Genomic DNA, 19,108 nt, shown 5'->3' on the forward strand with positions numbered 1-19,108 from the left:
CATCCATGTCGTAGTACTTCTTCTTGCCTAGCACAACTCAGCAGTCACAATGGGGAGAGGTTATTTTAGGCCACGTTGGAGTAAAGTAAAGGGGAGAGGAAACACATGAATTGCGTCCATCATCCACCCACTTAGTGTAGCAGTACTCTGTTTTAGGGTAGCTCTACACTGAGTGGCAAGCCAAATGATTTCCTGTAAACCAGGAAATCATTGACAACGCTGGGTGGTAACCTTACAACCAACCAACACGTGTTCCTTATGTGACAACAAGTGGGTTGGCGGAGGGTTAATGTCCCTCCCTGGAAAACAACTAACTAAAAATACGAACAAGAAGCCTCTGACCAGGACTGACCAACAGTTGACAAAAAAGGACCGAACAAAGGACACGGTACGGATTGCGACGTGGAATGTAAGGGGTGCTAATGATGAGGTGAAAGAGAGAGAGATTGTCCAGGTGCTTGAGGGTGCAAAAGTGGATGTATGTGGAATAACTAAGACTAAATGGAGAGATGAGAGTGTGAGTGAATGGGAGTATGGCTGAGGTATATGCATGGGAGTGGGTAAGAATGAGAGGGGAAAAGAAGGAGCGTTTATTATTATGTACAAGAAATGGAAGGAGAATATATGGTAGAACCTCAATTATCCACGAGCCAGTGAACCGGAATTGGTGCCAAACCAGACAATTTAAAGAAAAATTCCAAAAGCGATCAACCAGGGAAAATCCAGGACCTAACCGACATTTTAAATTCACCCCACAACCATCCCTCCTGAATATTTTCATTCCTTTGCCGCCAGAATGCATCACAGTCCCCGCCATTGTTTTGAGGGTTAACAGTGTAAACATCGCAACACGCCGCTGTTTTATCGCAATTTTCTATAATATTTGGTGGAATATCAACCATGGCTCCTGGTACACGTACCGATATGAGTACGCCCAAGCGTAAGAGAGTGGTACTGATGCTGAAACAGAAAATAGACATCTGTAAGAGACTGGAGAAAGTTGCCCGCATGAGTGATTTGACATGTGAGAACAACATCGGGTCCAGTACTATTTATGACACATGCAGGCAAAAAGATAATCTATCTATCTATCTATAACCTGATGCCCTAATCCCGCAAAGGGTGGCCGCAGACAGAACACCTCCAAGTCGCTCTGTCACCCACCATTTTACTATCCTCCCCCCAACTCACCCCCCCTTCCCTCATATACCTCTCAACTCCATCCCTCCACCTCATCCTCGGTCTACCCCTCCCTCTCCCTCCCTCCACCTCACCTACATACACTCTCTTAGTCAGTCTTTCATTCTCCATTCTCTCCACATGTCCAAAAAGACAAGCTTTTGAAATATGTTACTCAGTCTGATGTCACTCAAATTAAAGAAAACAGATGTACACTTAAGACATCGAAGGTTGAAGAGTTGGCTATTGTGCTATACGAGTGGTTTTGGGGAAAAGAGTTGAGGGTTGTGCCATCACTGGACCTCTCCTCATGGTAAAGGCACTTGATTAGTATGAATAAATGGGGATAAAAGAGCCATGTGTTTTCACCCTAGGTTGGCTGCGTTGTTTTAAGAAACGCCGCGGCATTAGGAAGCACGAGATTTGTGGTGAGAAAAGGTTGGCTGATAAGATTGCAGCCGAGGATTTCAGAGAGAAATTTCGTGAATCGCTAGTGGAGCACAACCTTGATCCCGAACTTTGTTACAGCTCTGACAAGACTTCCCTCTTTTATCGCATGATGCCTGAGAAGATGTTGGTAGGGCCATCTGAAAAAGTAGCCTCTAGATTTAAGAAAAATAAAGAGAGAGTGACTGTCCTGCTGTGTTCTAATGCTGCAGGCACACATAAACTTAGGCCTCTGGTGATTGGGAAGGATAAGTTGCCTCGAGCTTTTAAGGGACTGGTCCATCTCCCTGTTGATTATGAGTCCCAAATGAGTGCTTGGATTACAAGATACATATTCACTAATTGGTTCCACCATCATTTCGTGCCCCAAGTCAAACAGCACCTGAGGGAAAGAGGATTTCCGGAGGATTCAGAGGTCATTTTGTTCCTCAGTAATTGTCGGGCCCATCCTGAGGCAAAGGAGCTGGTTAACAGGAACATTATGGCTATGTATCCACCCCCTAACATCACTTCATTAATTCAGCCACAGGACCAGGCAATAAAATCCAACTACAGAAAAATCTATTCCCGCAAATATATGAACTTCTCTGGTGGTATGCTGGAATTCCAAAAATCTTTCAATTTAAAGGAGTGTGTTTTTGCCCTGGCTGATTCTTGGAAGAAGATTGCCAAGGCAACTCTAGTTAGGGTGTGGCTGGAAGTGTGCCCAGATACTGAAGCCATAGCCTTGCAACCTGACGAGAGGAAGGAAGTGCCTGAGCATCAGACGATCGAGGATATTATTGCGGAAACTCCTAGGTGCCATCCATTCTGCCCAATTGTACCTGCTGAACTGCAGAAATGGCTAGATGCAGACAAGGAAACCCCAACAGAAAAAGTTCTGTCCAACCAGGAAATCATCGACAGTGTTCTTTTGCCTGAAACGAAAGATGTGCAAGAGGTGGAGTCAAGCGTTGAGGAAGAGGAGGAAGGAGTATGATTGTGGAAAGATGCTGATGAATCATTTCATAAGATCATCTGATTCATGGAGAGAAATCCAGCCTACACAGCTAATGAACTGCTTCATTTTCATAGCCATTGTAATGACTTCCAAAATCGCTGTCGTGTAGCAATTAAACAGTCAGACATCAGGGACTTTTTCTCGAAGGGTAAACATGCAAAAACTGCAAACATTTCTCTCATATCCTCCTGTTCATTTGTGGGGTTTCCAGGTAGTGATACATCATTTTCCACACCAGCAAGTACTCCAGCAAAAACGGCTGCTCCACCAGTCTCCCCCGTCGGGCTGTTCGACCCCCAGCCAGCATATCCACTCGCATTGATAAGCCTGCATCACCCATAACTCTGCCTCCCCCACCCAGCCCTCCCTCTGAATTTGAATCTGATTTGGATGATGTGATGGTGATAAGTGATGATGATGAGTGATCATGTACAGTAAATACAGTAAAAAAGAAAAAAAAGAAACTTTTAAAAAAGAAAAAAAATAATGTACATAGCATAGTTGAAGGATACAATAATTTTAGCAGTGGTTAACATTTAACATTTGCAGTACTAGTTCAGTGAACATTAGTTTAATATACATTATACAGTTGTATTTGACATTTAGTAAAATTATTACAGTAGAGGTTGAGTGGCTTTTCGGTGGGTCGGGAGGTGATTTACAGCAGCCTACTGGAGCATCGAGGAGTTGTGGGTGAGTATACACTACACAGAACTGGATTATTGTACATAACCCCTCGTTGTACGATGGCTCTTTATACGATACCTCGCTTATACGATGTCGACATTTTAGTACCCTACGCTCACTATTCGATGGGAACGATTTCCTACATCGATGGATCATCCGCGGCTCAGTGAACAGCGAACACATGAACGTAACTCAAACGTCCCCACACAGTTGATGGTGGACAACACACACTCGTCCACCTGTCCAGCCTCATCAGCCAGGCCTGCCCACCCAGCTAATTCTGACAGTGATGAGTGAGGGCTGTGAGGCCCTTACTGTCCCTTATCCTCGGAGTCGGGACAATTCGCCGTGAGTCAATTCGCCGTCAGAACGATTCCCCATCATTTATTTACACATCAGTTTAATTAGGAAGTACACTAGTTTTTGAATTATGTGAGTTATAAAAGTGATGGTGGTTTATTGTTTTTATAATAAATGTAAAATATGGCATCAAATAATGGGTATTAATTGAAAAAATATAAATATATTGAAACGTGAATCAGATGATTGACGATCATTCCTTCATCCTAACATAAGGCTACATATGAGACATTGGCATTTATATAAATGCCTAATGATCTTAAGTGAACGATCGACATACTTTGGAATTATACGAATAATCTTCATATTATGTGTATATAAAGGTTTCGGGACAATTTGCCGTCAAGTCAATTTGCCATCGTAACAATAACAAGACAATTCACCATCAGAACTTCTCGCTGTCAGGATGATTCCCCGTCGTTTATTTACACATCATTTTGTTTAGCAAGTACACTAGTTTTTGAAAACTGTACTTGTACCTCTTCAGAGTTGTTTTAAAATATACCTAGGATGTTGTAGTACCAATGGAATTTAATGAAGACAGCTTTGGGTGATGCCAGAACATAATTCAAAGTCAACTACTTCGTGGTAGAAGCAACTGTTGTCTAAAAATGCAACTTATAAATGACATCCAAATCCTACACTATTGAATGAACATAGACTTTGATAGATCCCCCTGAAAATTAGTTATTAAAGTATTAATTAATCAGTAATGAGTATATTTATAGAATGAGGGGGAATTGTCCATATTTTGACGCCGAATTGTTGACTTCACAACGAATTGTTTAGAACCACATCAACAACCCAGCTTGCTTCAGCAAACGTAAGAAGTACTGTATACTGTAGTTTTCATGTTTTTTTCCCTCTTTATTCACTATTAATATGTTACTTTAAATGTTTAACCCCTTAACCGCGGGGCGTCACTTTCGTGACGCTTGGGAGCAAGGGATCATACCACGGGGCGTCGCTTTTGTGATTCTGTGTTATTTTGAATTCACCCGGGCTTCCAAGTGGGGGCTTGTATCATCTATCAGTACTGCCAATGTCCAACACTAGTCAGCACTCCTAATCTCATCTGTACTCCCATCCATTGTTGACAATTTAGCCATTTCTCCCCGTTCTTGACTCCCCTCCCTACCCCCCCCTCCATTACCCTGTCCTCTCGCCTGCCCGGCCGTGCTACGCTAAGTAAATCTTCCCTGGAATTTTTCACTGATTTCATCCATTGAAATAAGCCCTATGTCCTATTCTTATACCAAATAATATATATAAGAAAGAAATCAGGTAAGTGAGAGTGCCATACACCTGGAATTGGCTAATTATCACCTGACAACACCTCACGTGCACTCGTTTGCTAATTTTCGCTGTTTTTTTCCCCTTGAAATATGCCGTATAATCTATTTTCGTAATAAATATACACGTAAGGAGGGGAGGGAGAAGCCTAAGTGATATTTACATTCACCTGGAACTACCTAATTTATAATGTATTGTCTAGATTTCCTGCCAATCATTTCAGTGCTAGACATAGCTGTTTCAAGAGCTAACATTGGTAGCTCTGAATATCCCCTAAGTAGGCCTCTAATCTATTTTCATAATAAATATACATGTAAGGAGGGAAGGGAGAAGCCTAAGTGATATTTACATTCACCTGGAACTACCTAATTTATAATGTATTGTCTAGATTTCCTGCCAATCATTTCAGTGCTAGACATAGCTCTTTCAAGAGCTAACATTGGTAGCTCTGAATAACCCCTAAGTAGGCCTCCACCCTGGCCCTCCGTTATCAGTTTACTCTCATCTTCCGAAGTGAGGGTACGTATGTTTCTTCTTGCTGACTTCAAGGACTTTTTCACCCCCATGCAAAGGGCCCTGTGACCTTTACCCCCTACTAAACCTCGTGTGGAAAGAGGTAAAGGGCTGACAATTGATAAAAGAGTGACTACGATCTTTCTATTGAGTAAAACAGTGCAAGTGGAATTGTAAATAATGTGTAAATAATGTGTAAACAGCAAGTGAAAGTAATGAATGGAAATATACATGAACATTGGAAAATAGTTTTATAAGTTACTGCAAGTGACAGTGCATAGCAGTGTAAATAGAATAGAAATGTAAATAACGTAAATAAAATAGAGAACGTAAATAGAAATGTAAATGAGTAGTATTATAAGAATACGAGTATATACCCTAAGAGTAATGAAAGTGAAAGTTTCACTCTAGCATGTCTGAATGCTATGAGTTATGAGAGTGAAGATGAAAGTGACATTCACTCTCAATGCTAGTATACAGGACGAGAAAGTGAATGCTACGTATTTTACTGAAAGAAATTGAATCCCTACAGTGACAATAAACTAATACTACTGAAGGAAACTTATGGATAAAGACTGTAGATATATACAAGTGTTATGTAGTAATAGAAATATAAAGTGTGAGGGGTTTTATGAATAATAAATGACAGAGTACCAAGAGCGAACTAGTGCCAGTGCGACGATCAGACGCGCTCGTAATTTCCGTTGCTTTCACAGTGTTTTTTTTTTTTGAGTATGGATCCCAAACTACTTCAAAATTGTAGAATAGTGTTTATAGTGTTTGTATCTGGCTGTGGTAATCATATTACGGGTTGTCGGGAAGTGTAAAGTGGAGACTTCGTTACCCTACTTCAGAGGTCTCCACAAGTCCTACGGTAACAGACGAAGGTTCAGCAATCATTCCAGGAGAAAGCTGAAGGTATGTGCCATAAGCATATGTAATTTTATTATTCTAGGACTAATAACTGATTTTTGGCAAATATTTTTTGAGAGTCTGTCGGAGCCCAATTAACCCTGCGGGACATGCAAGTCATTGGTAAACAAGCCCGCGGTGTAGGGGTTAAACATAAGGATATTTCATGTATGTGAGTGCTAAGGTGTGTGTATGTGAGAGTTTAGGTAGGTCTGGGAATGTATCCCCATTGACTCCATGTTATAATGGGCTTGCTATATGAGGCGTCTCGTAGACAAGGGGCGAATGCGCCATTTTCTTTTTTTTTTGTTATGAGCGTTTAAAGTTCAGGAATAGGTGGCAGACATAGGATATTATAGAATAGCATGTTATTATATATCATTAGAATCCTCTGGACGAGGCAAATTTATACTGCAGGAAAAAATGAAAACACACACACACACGCACACACACACAGTAAAACACGCGATGGTGTTTTTTCAGCATATAGTAATTATTGTTCAATCATCTTGAAATTCATTCCTGTATTAGATGTAAATGAAACTAAGATACTGTGAAATTTTCAGCCAAAAATTCCCATAATTAATATTTTTCCTATAATTATTAATTAAATATTTTCATCTCCTTATCGGCAACAGGTTGTTTTATTGTGTGTATGATAACCATTATATTGTTAATGACTGACACAATGAAGTTATAATACTCACCAACTATTTACAACTCCAACCGCACACCAAGATGAAGAGGGGGGGGACCTAATGGTTAGTAGTTGAGGACGTCATCGGAGTGTAAACAAAGCTAGGCTTCATTCACGTGCTTGGCGGGATGACTAGCGGGGGTGCTAGCACGCGTCTGATTGGCTGAGAGGCGGCCCTTTAACTCTGACAGAGGGAGCCGCTCGCCCATTGGCTGGGCGCGTGCTGACATTCGCCCCTACAGCTCTGAAATCACAGACCCTCCCACCCTCCTCCTCCTCCCCTCCACGTGTGCAAAACAAGGGAGATTGAACCTAGAATTCTGAACCCACATGGGTCGGAATCGGAAAACGCTCTTCACCACGAGATTTTCAGTGCTTCCATCTATCGGAAAACATGCATAACTCATTTTTGATGGGGGTGGCGCATTCGCCCCTTGTCCACGAGACTCCTCATATGATGGATCGTTATACGATGGGGTTTTCAGGAACGGAACCCCATCGTATAACGAGGGATTACTGTATACAGGTAACTCGCACGGAACACGTGGGTTTCGTTCCTACCGTGCCGTGTTAGGTGCGAAATTGCGTATATTTAAACTACTCCATATTTTGCTCCCTAGACCCCCCCAATGTGTTGTTTTGCTGTTATCTGTCACTGGTAATCACTAGAAAGCACTTTAAGTGGTTAGAAGGTTTAATGTTATAACTCACAAATACAGTACTCCAGAGCAAAACTTCAACACACAAATACGGTACGTAAACACAAGGAAACATTCCGACGCCGATCATAGGTAATCATATAAATCAGGTTAATTGGTACCAGTGCTTTAACTTACAAGTACATACCAGAACAGTACATATTTAACTTAGAAATGCAGTACTGTGATATCGAATGATTTCAGTATATAATCTGTTAGGAATGGCTGGAAAAAAAAAAAAATGTTATGAATACATTTTCACCTTTTTGATATATGTTTATGGTAGTTTCGTGTTATTTTTTACGTTATCGTTGTGCCCATGCTTGGAAAAGGGAGCGAAAGAGTTGAATTTTCAGTCCTAAATGAGAAAACTGCACGTCCTCCAAGGCTAGACTCTGCCACGGTAGAATAAAGTGGAGGGTCAGTTCGATTAGCAATAAGGAAGTTGTGTCACAACTTCCAGCTCCCGTACCACGAGTATGGCTAATAATAGAATCGTAATGCAGTTTCAGAACTAACAATAAGTAATTATTACGAATACAGATACAAAGCAGAAATAAATGTTTACAGACGGGGAAAACGTACTTCTTCCGTCATAACATGTTCATCTTTCTCTATCATTTTACCTTGTTATTTTCGCAATATATATTGCTGTCTCGTAAACAGGGTGGTTGTTTGTGTTTTGCAAGGGAGGAAAAAGATTGTATTTTCTGTCTGGGTCGAGATAATGGGTGTAACTATGTGTGGTTAGGCATGGCCACGAGCGAAAAAATCATACATCCACTCATCACGATATCAGGTGGTGAACTGACAGATGACACATGAGAGAGTGAAGTCAAGGTCAGTCTCATGTCCCAAATTTTCGTTCACTTCCCGAAAGTTTTCACAGTTTTCTACAATTTGCATTGCATCAAATGATCCAAACCATTACAGCAAACCTGAGCAAATAGGTAAAGATACCAAGACAAAAATGTATTTTTCTCTTATTATAAATCTTTAACGAACAAACAAAAAAGGCAATATTCCGACGCCGATCATGGGTAATCATATAAATCAGGTTAACTGGTTACAAGGCTTTATTTAAAGCTTTATTTGCTTACAAGTGCATACCAGAATAGTAAATATTTAACTTACAAATACAGTACTGTAGAAAAGCAGTACAGTAAGAGTTTAACGAACAAACAAAAAAGGCAATATTCCGACGCCGATCATGGGTAATCATATAATTCGGGTTAACTGGTTACAAGGCTTTATTTAATGATTTAACTTTATTTAAGTGCTTACAAGTACAGTACATACGAGAACAGTAAATATTTAACTTACAAATACTGTACAGTACTGTGGAAAAAACGAACAAATAAAAAAGGCAATATTCTGATGCCTATCAGGTAAACTGGTTATAAGACTTTATTTCTTGCTTTAACGTTATTTAATAGTACTTTAAGTTGCACATAAACTTACCAGAACAGTACAGTACTCTAAATATTTAACTTACAAATACTGTGCTACTGTACTCGGGAATGTCTCACTCACTGAATAATTTCCCGCCTAGATCGTCACGTAATCAAAACAAACCGCGCGCTGCGGTGACGTTCGAGGATTTGATCTTTCAAAGGCCTCTCCTGCGTTAATTTGTAGTTTTCATAATGGTTTTTAAATCTTACGTTGTCTTATATGTATCCCAGCCCTTACCGTGTATAATTGCGAGCGCGTTCCGCGAGATCGTGTACCGTGCGAGTTACCTGTATATCATATATAAACACACCTTGGTCCCAATTAACGTGCCAATGGGATATGCTAGCTCACGCTATTTGATACCGCCCTAATTGAAACATAACTTATGGGGAAAAATTAATTTGGTGGATGAGTGACTCCAACTTTAGGGGTTAAACTTTTAAACACTGATAATTACCCTAGTATCAAATAACAGTATACTTACATACATGCAGACGTGTACACATACTCTCGATGAGCTTGTCTAAACTGGTTTGCAGGCCCCCCCCCTCTCTCTCTCTCTCTCTCTCTCCCGTAAATAATACAAAGTAATACGCAGCCAAATCACACTAAAATCATACTAGAGTGGCTGAAAGTATTATTTTATATTATACTGTGAATTACTGTGATAAAATACAAGTGATTTAGTGATATTTTTGCTATAATCAAAGAAGTCATATGCCAAGTGCATTAGTAAGCGAACATTTTTGCGGGTGCAAACTGTCCATCTATGTCATGAAATGACTCACGACATTATATCAATAGGTTTTATAAAAGTTTGTGGTAGGTGGTGGCAACCATTATCCACTCACTTGATGTAGTGCTGCCTGCTTCTTCCTTAGCCTTTATCATTCTTTTTCAGTGCCTGCCCTCCTCTCTTCCTATTTATCCCATCTTTCCTGTCACTTCTTATTGCTTTTCTTTCCTTTACAGGTGGCTTTACATTGAGTGACAAGCCAAATGGTTTCCTGTAATCCAAGAAACCATTGACCACACCGGGTGGTAACCATATAACCAAACCTTACGTGCTCCCTACGTGTCAGCAAGTGGGTTGGTGGAGGGTTAGTGCCCCTCCCTGTAAAACAGATAACTCAAAGACAAATGGCCTCCCCTTACGGGATTATGGTGTCTGGCAATAGATAGATAGATAAATAGATTTATAAAAGGTGGATGGAAAGCTGATGACAGGGAGTGCTGGAGCTCCCGTTTCATCAGCCCTCAGGACTAGTTCCTGACCATCCCCCTTTGCTGAACTTTTTCAGTGTCTCAGTTACACAGAGAGTAGGCCAGCATGCTCTCCAGTACAAATTTCTCTATCTATCTTCACCAAACTACATGCACAGTACACACTACACTTCCTATTCAAAATTTACCAAAATGGCGTCAATTCACCCAGCCTTGGAGTCCCCAGGGGGGGGGGGACCATAAATGCCCCTGCCATCTGCCCCTCTCCCGGTGACGACTCGAGGTGCCTGAAACCACTGTCTGACTCTCTTCTTCTTCATTTCTGCAACATTCGCGGCCTTTCATCTAACTTTCGCTCTGTTGAGCACCACCTCTCCTCCTCTAAACCTCACCTTCTTTTTCTAACGGAGACTCAGCTGTCTGAGGCAACTGACAGCAAACCCTTTTCTGTATCCTCCTACTTTCTCTATACTCATTTCAAAGCCAAAGGTGGCTGTTGTGTATATATACGCAACGACTTATCTTGCTCTCGTGTTCCTGAACTTGATTCTTCTGAATTCTCCACTCTCTGGCTTCGGCTTTCCTGTCATTCTCTGACTAAATATATCTGTGCTGTTTACTTATCCCCTAATTCTACTGACTATCAAAAATTCTTGGACTATCTTACTTCTACGATGGAACACATTCTGTCCATTTCTCCTTTCTCTGAAATCTCCATTCTTGGAGATTTCAATGTTCACCACCACCTTTGGCTCTCCTCTCCTTTCACGGATCCACCTGGTGAACAAGCCTACATCTTTTCTATCCTTAATGACCTAGAGCAGCTTGTACAGCACCCTACCCGTATCCCTGACCGCCTTGGAGAGAGCTCCAACATACTTGACCTCTTCCTCACAACTAATCCTTCTGCTTACTCTGTTAATCTTTTCTCTCCGTTGGGCTCCTCCGATCACAACCTTATTACCTTAACCTGTCCGATCACTCCGGTACGGCCTGTGGACCCTCCAGGGAAACGTCGTCTGTGGCATTTTGGAGCCGCAGACTGGGAGGCCCTCAGGCAGTACTTCTTTGATTTTCCCTGGAATGATTATTGCTTCCATGGCCGTGAGCCATCTGAGTGTGCCTTGCGCATTACGGAGGTTATTCTCTCGGGCATGGAAGCATTCATTCCTTTCTCATATCCTTTGACTAGCGCAAGAAAGCCTTGGTTTAATCACGCTTGTTCTAATGCTGTCCGCAACAAGGAGAGGGCCTACAAAAGGTACCGGAGCCAACCCACCCCTGAATCACATCATCTTTACGTTTCTGCCCGGAATCGTGCTAAGTCTGTTCTTCGCTCTACTAAAAATAATTTCATCCATACTAAATACTCTCAACTCTCCAACTCGAATTCTTCCCGCCCCTTCTGGCATCTTGCCAAAAATCTTTCTAACAACTTTACCTCATCATCCTTCCCTCCTCTTTTCTACTCTGATGGTTCTGTAGCTATTTCTTCTACTGATAAAGCAGATCTCTTCGCACAGACTTTCTCCTCCAATTCTACCTTAGACGATTCCTGTGCTGTTCCTCCATCACTTCCCCCCTCTGACTTCCTCATGGCTGACATTAAAATTTCTTCAGTTGATGTATTTTCTGCCATCACTGGCCTCAGTACTAACAAGGCATATGGGCCTGATGGGGTCCCTCCTGTTGTTCTCAAGAACTGTGCTTCTGTGCTTACACCCTGCCTAGGCAAACTCTTTCGTCTTTGTCTGTCAACTTGTACCTTTCCTTCTTGCTGGAAGTTTGCTCTCATTCAGCCAGTCCCAAAGAAGGGTGACCACTCCCAACCCTCCAACTATCGTCCAATTGCTTTAACGTCCTGTATTTCAAAAGTTTTTGAGTCAATTCTTAATAGAAAAATTTTAAGGCATCTTTCCTATCACAACCTTCTTTCCGATCGTCAGTATGGGTTCCGTCATGGACGCTCCACTGGCGATCTTCTCACCTACCTTTCAGACTCCTGGTCATCCTCCTTTCGGGACTTTGGCGAAAGCTTTGCCATTGCACTTGACATCTCAAAGGCTTTCGATCGAGTCTGGCATAAATCGTTAATTTCCAAACTGCCCTCCTACGGTTTCTATCCTTCTATCTGTGCCTTCATCGCTAGCTTCCTTTCTGGTCGTTCTATAGCCGCTGTTGTAGACGGCCATCGTTCTTCTCCTAGATCTATCAACAGTGGTGTTCCTCAGGGCTCTGTCCTATCACCAACTCTCTTCCTTTTATTCATCAATGATCTTCTAAGCTGTACATCTAACCCTATCCACTCATACGCTGATGACTCCACCCTTCACCTTTCCATTCGGTTCCCGCAACGTCCATCTCAACAGTTACTTCAACAAACAAGGGATGAGGCTATGGCACACCTAATGTCTGACTTGGCTCGTATCTCTGACTGGGGTAAAAATAATATGGTTGTCTTTAATGCATCTAAGGCTCAGTTCTTACACCTATCAACCCGACAAAATCTTCCACAGGTATACCCACTAATGTTTAATAATATTCAGCTTAATCCTGCATCATCCTTGAACATGCTTGGGGTTTCATTTACTCGGGACCTATCTTGGAAAGACCATATTACATCTCTTGTGAAATCTGCTTCCAAGAGATTGGGTGTGCTAAGCCGACTCCGCTCTTTCTTTACCCCTGCGCAATTGTTGACTCTATACAGGGGTTTTATCCGCCCCTGTGTGGAGTACAACTCTCATGTGTGGGGAGGCTCCCCACATACAGCTCTTCTCAATAGGGTGGAGTCAAAGGCTTTTCGTCTCATTAACTCTCCTCCTCTTACTGACTCCCTTCAACCTCTGTCTCTTCACCGCACTGTTGCATCTTTATCTCTTTTCTATCGCTACTTTAATGGTCACTGCTCCTCTGAACTGTCTGCTTGCATTCCTCCACCTCTACGACGGGCGCGTAGCACCCGTCTGGCAGCAAACTCTCATCCTTTTTCTGTCCAACTCTCTAATGCAAGAGTTAACCGTTACTCCCAGTCTTTCATTTATGCAACAGGTCAGCTCTGGAACTGTCTCCCTCTGTCTGTATTTCCTGCTGCCTATGATCTCCAGTCTTTCAAACGCAGTGTGTCCAGGCATCTCAAAATGATCGGATCTTGAATTTGGCTCTATATTGTATTTTGTTTTTCTCTTGGAGGGAACTGTTACTGCGGGCTCATGGCCTTTGGTTCCTTCTTCCTCGCATAAAAAAAAAAAAAAATCTATCTATCTATATATATATATATATATATATATATATATATATCTCTCTCTCTCTCTCTCTATATATATATAGATATATATAGATATATATATATATATATCTATATACTGTAGATATATATATATATATATATATATATATAGATATATATATATATATATATATATATATATATATATAGATATAGAGCAACCTCTCCTCATGGCAGCATGGAAGCCACTGACTCCCACACACGTTCCTGAAGAGGTGGAGACAGTAGGTGCTGCCAGATGTGCGATCATAGCCCCAAGAAATAATAGTGACCCTGAAAAAAAAAAAAAATGTGAACTCCATACGAAGTAACTATTTATTTGTCTACTTCTTCCTTAGCCTTTATCATTCTTTTTCTGTGCCTGCCCTCCTCTCTTCCTATTTCTCCCGTCTTTCCTGTCACTACTTATTGCTTTTCTTTCCGTTATAGGTGGCTTTACATTGAGTGACAAGCCAAATGGTTTCCTGTAAGCCAAGAAACCATTTACAACGCTGGGTGGTAACCATATAACCAAACCATACATGCTCCCTACGTGTCAAGTGGGTTGGTATAGGGTTAGTACCCCTTCCTGTAAAACAAATAACTCAGAGTCAAATGGCCACCCCATACGGGATTATGGCGTCTGGCAGTAGATAGATAGATAGATCTTTTTATTTTCAATGATTGTACATATCCAGTCAAAATTACACTTTTAAAGCACACTACGTGCAACAGAAATTGGATAACACTTAGTAACACAAGGGGTATATGGGTTTGTGTCTAATGGCCATTCTGTTCAAGGTTATCATGTATGACTTTTGTCATTCCCCAGCACATAACCAGTATTACTTGCACAGACAGACAAGCACAACACCAGCAAAATAATTCTAATGACACTTAAAAGCACATAGGTTATAGGTGGTTATGTTAATTGGCTGTTATTGTATAGAGTTACCATGTGTGACTAGTTACCCAACAGATACAGTGATCCCTTGGTTATCACAGATAATTTGTACGAAACATAGCATGTGATAACGGAATTGTGTGGTAATGAATACACAGAACCATTGGGATTTACCTTACTTGGTACTAGGCACTCTAAGTGCATGGCCAAATTTTCCCTTTTATGACAGTTTAGATCCACTGAATGCGTGCATACTGGTATGGTAAGTACCAGAAACACGCATAGGCATGGTAAGGTCAATAGAAAGTGATAAAAAGGGAGCAGTAAGGAAGAAACACGTACCATAGAAAGACGAGATGGTCTTGAGGTAAGGGGTTCTGAGGCCTGGAGATGGAGAGTTAGTGATCTCCACCACCATGGCCTCATCTTTAAATCCCTCACAGCAATCAGAAACCACAGCCACTGCATCATCATTGTTGGCAGAAATCAGCTGAGGCGCTTGCTAATGATGTTTTTCAGCCTAAAAATACGTACCGTATAATGGCAGGAGTGCTGATTTTCATCCCGCTATAATCAAGGGATTAGTATACATACCAGGTTATAATTACACACTTATAGAAAGCCAGACTCTGCAACAAAATTTGAATAACACATAATAATGCTAGGATTATATGGAGTTATGTTCAGTGGCCATTTTGTACAGGGTTATGTTTGACAGTAGTAACCATGTAAGTACATATCCATTCATATCATATAACATTCTGTAGCACATGGATTACAGTATATACAGTAGGATTATGTCAGGTGGTTGTAGAGGGCTTTTTCCAGGTACAAAGGAATGGTAGGTGGTAGGAAAGGTGTGGTAGTGGTGGCGACCATCATCCACTCACTTGATGTAGTGCTGCCTACTTCTTCCTTAGCCTTTATCATTCTTTTTCTGTTCCTGCCCTCCTCTCTTCCTATTTCTCCCATCTTTCTTGTCACTTCTTATTGCTTTCCTTTCCTTTACAGGTGGCTTTACATTGAGTGACAGGTCAAATGATTTCCTGTAAGCCAAGAAACCATTTACAACTCAGGGTGGTAACCATATAACCAAACCATACGTGCTCCCTACGTGTCAGCAAGTGGGTTAGTGGAAGGTTAGTGCCCCTCCCCATAAAACAACGAACTTGGTGTCAAATGGCCACCCCTTACTGGATTATGGCGTCTGGCAATAGATAGATAGATAGACAAAGGAATACTATCTATCTGTCTATCTATTGCCAGACGCCTCAATCCCGTTTGGGGTGACCACAAACAAATCGCCTCCAAGTCGCCCTGTCCCCCGCCATTTCACTGCCCTGCTCCCAACTCGCACCCCCCTCTCTCATATACCTCTCCACCCCATCCCTCCATCTCATCCTCGGCCTCCCCCTCCCTCTTCCCCCCTCCACCTCACTCACATACACTCTCTTCGTCAGTCTTTCACCCTCCATCCTCTCCACATGGCCAAACCACTTCAGTGTGTTCCTCATAACGCTTCCTATCACATCCACATCCACACCACAACGCTCCTTTATATATTCATTCGTCAGCCTGTCTCTCCACGTGACTCCACAGGCTCCTCTTAAATAACTCATTTCCACTGCTCTCACTCTTGACTTGTGTCCTTCCAACAATGTCCAAGCTTCACTTCTGTACGTTAGAGTTGGTATCACAATACTGTCATGTAGTAACTTTTTTACTTCCATGCTCACTTCCCTGTTTCTTATCACTGCTTTCAAAGAACCAGCAACCTTTCTTCCCTGCTGTACCCTTTCAAGCACTTCACCCTCCAAACCTCCATCCTTACTCATCACACTACCCAAATACTTAAACGTACTCACATTTTCCAATTCCTCACCATCTAACCTCGCTGTACATTCACTAACTTCACCTCTCTCAAAGACCATCACTTTACTCTTCCCTACATTCACCTTTAGGTTCCGTTTCTTACACACTCTCTCAAACTCATCCACCAAGCCTTGCAGCTCCCCTTCGTCTTCACTCAACAACACAGTATCATCTGCAAACAACAGTACAGGGAGTTTCCAAACACTATCCTCTCTCACCAGGGCCACTCCAACATCCACTACTCTACCTTGTACCTCTTTTATTACCCCATCCATGTACAGATTGAACAACCATGGAGACATGACACATCCCTGTTTCAAACCAACTTTCAAAGAGAAAAATTCACTTAGTTCACCATCCACACGCACTGCAGCCTTTGCACCATTGTACATACTCTTCACAGCATTCAACAACTTCCCATCTACTCCATATATTCTTAACACTTTCCACAATCCTTGTCTATCCACCCTGTCATATGCTTTCTCCAAATCCATGAAAGCCGCATACAACTTCTTTCCCTTCTCTAGAAACTTTTCCATTAAAGATCTAAGAATGAAAATTTGATCTACACAACCTCTTCCCCTCCTAAAGCCTCCCTGTTCTTCTCCAACTAATTTCTCTGTTCTTTCTCTAACTCTGTCTATAAGTATCCTACCATACACTTTTCCTATTATACTAAGAAGACAAATGCCCCTATGATTACCACACACTTCTTTTTCCCCTTTTCCTTTGTACAGGGAATAATTATACCTGACTTCCAATCCTCAGGGACTCTACCTTCCTCCCAGGCCAATCTGCACATCTTCCACATCCATTCTACTACTATCTCTCCCCCATGCTTCAGCATTTCACCACACACTCCATCAATTCCTGGGGCTTTCCCCGATTTAACTTTCTTCATTGCTTCCACAACTTCTATCCTACTGATTTCTTCCTGTCTCCTCACCTCCCTCCTTCTCCCAGCCATTCCCCAGCCACTTATACTCGCATTACTTCCATCCTCTACGTTCAACAATTCCTTAAAGTGTTATCTCCATCTGCTCACTTTTTCTCCCTTCTCCACTAGTAATCTACCATTTTTATCTTTCACTCCCCTGCTAACTTCACTTCCACCCTGTCTTACTCTTTTCACTTCTCTCCAGAACATTTTCTTACAGTCCGTCAACTTTACACTCAAATTCCTTCCAAATTCCTCATCCACTCTCTTCTTACTCTCTCTTACTAATCTTTTCACCTCTCTCTTCCTTTCCACATATAACTCTCTCTTCCGCCTCTCAACTTCTTCCACGCCCCTATTTCTCATCCATTCATTGTATATCTTTCTTCTTTTGTGCCACAGCCTGTTTCACCTCTTCAGTCCACCACGCTGTTCCTTGCACCCCCCTCCGTCTTCTCTTCCTTCCACACACCACAGCACATGCTGCACATATTTCTTCTGTAAATATCTTACACACACCTTCCACGTCTCCCATCTGCTCCAATTCATATTTGCCCAATCGTTCCTCCACTTCTCTCTTATACTCTGCCTTTTTCTCATCCTCTTGTAACCTTTCCACTCTCCGTGCAACTACTCCTTCCTCTCGTCTTTCCCTTCTTCTGTTCCTCCATATCACTTGCATCCTAATTCTGGCCACCACCAAGTAGTGGTCAGAAAGTCCACTCCCCCAACCTCTATACACTCTTGCATCCTTTACACATCTTCGCATCCTGTCATCCACACACACATTATCAATCATTGCCTTCCTTTCATTCAGTTCACCACCCACCCTTCTCATCACTCACCATGTATACCTGTGGATCATTTTATGCCTGAAGAGGGTATTGGCTATCACCAACCCCCTTCCAGCACAAATGTCCACTAACGCACTCCCATTCTCATCTATCTCGGCAGGCACACCCCACTCACCAACTATTCCATTCACCTTCACATTACCAACTTTACCATTCATATCACCAATCAAAAACACTCTCTCATTCCTTCCAAACTTTTCCATGCACACTTCCACATTTGTCCAGAACTCTTCTCTCACTCTTCTAGCACGATCTTGCGTTGGCACGTACACACACACAATCACCCACATTTGTATTCCAACTTTCAACTTTACCCACACAATCCTTGACCCAACTGATCCATACTGTCTTATGCTCTTCTTCCATCTTTTACTCACAACTATACATACTCCTTCCTTTGCCCTCTCATTCTCATCTACTCCTGCACATATACCCCATCCATACTCCCATTCTCTCACACTTTCTCCTCTCCATTTTGTTTCAGTTATTCCACATAGATACTAATTCAGTTAAAGGGTTCAGTGCTTCAAATACAGTACAGATGCACTTTCTTGGGGTTGGCTGGGTGTTTCTTTATGTCTAGCAGCTTGTACATCTGAAAATCTCTCATAGGAGGATGCCTGGGGCTGCGTGTAATGTCGTCTCTAACATCACAAGTGCTGTCAGCTAGGATCAAAGAAATCTCCATGGAAATGCTGCCTGTACGAGCAGTTATTCATGTAGTATTATTTTTAGTTCCCATGTTTTGCAGGATATGATACCTCTTCCCACCCAGTTGGTCATGTACTAAAAGGTTGCTCAGTATTCC

The 19,108-nt window shown here is 41.9% G+C and overlaps 1 protein-coding gene across 1 annotated transcript in view; it reads left to right on the forward strand.

Annotated features, from left to right (window-relative positions):
- Positions 1 to 19,108, forward strand: part of Msh6 (DNA mismatch repair protein Msh6) — a 746,240-nt gene that overhangs the window by 511,606 nt on the left and 215,526 nt on the right. The gene's annotated exons all lie outside the window — the stretch shown is intronic.

Source organism: Coenobita brevimanus, chromosome 57 (assembly GCF_032717465.1).
Source record: "Coenobita brevimanus isolate Jiangsu-jjx chromosome 57, ASM3271746v2, whole genome shotgun sequence".
NCBI lineage: Eukaryota > Metazoa > Arthropoda > Malacostraca > Decapoda > Coenobitidae > Coenobita > Coenobita brevimanus.